Here is a 355-nt window from a genome sequence, read left to right on the forward strand (position 1 = left end):
CTGTCACTCAAAGCAGCCATTCCGTTAATTATGTATAACTTTGAGCCTCAATGTAATTTAAACAGGTGATTTATATATAAATCCACCCCCTGTAAAGTTGTCATAAACAGGAATATTAGCTATAGAGACCAAAATTGTTTTTCTGTACCAGGCTGTAAACATGTTTATTTCTGCTGTAAGTTGGACATTTTAATATGGGGCCTTATGGAGATATACTCACTGCTGGAGCCAGCCTCAAGTGGTTGTTAGAGGAACTGCAGTTTTTGTTACTTCTGCATTGGCTTTAAAGTGGTTGCTACTTGGTATCATGTAGAAAAATAGGGAGTTGCTAAAAAGGTTTATATTTGAACCATGT

The sequence above is a fragment of the Morone saxatilis genome, unplaced genomic scaffold (assembly GCF_004916995.1).
Source record: "Morone saxatilis isolate NCDOM2014 unplaced genomic scaffold, NCSU_SB_2.0 Contig3, whole genome shotgun sequence".
NCBI classification, from domain to species: Eukaryota; Metazoa; Chordata; class Actinopteri; family Moronidae; genus Morone; species Morone saxatilis.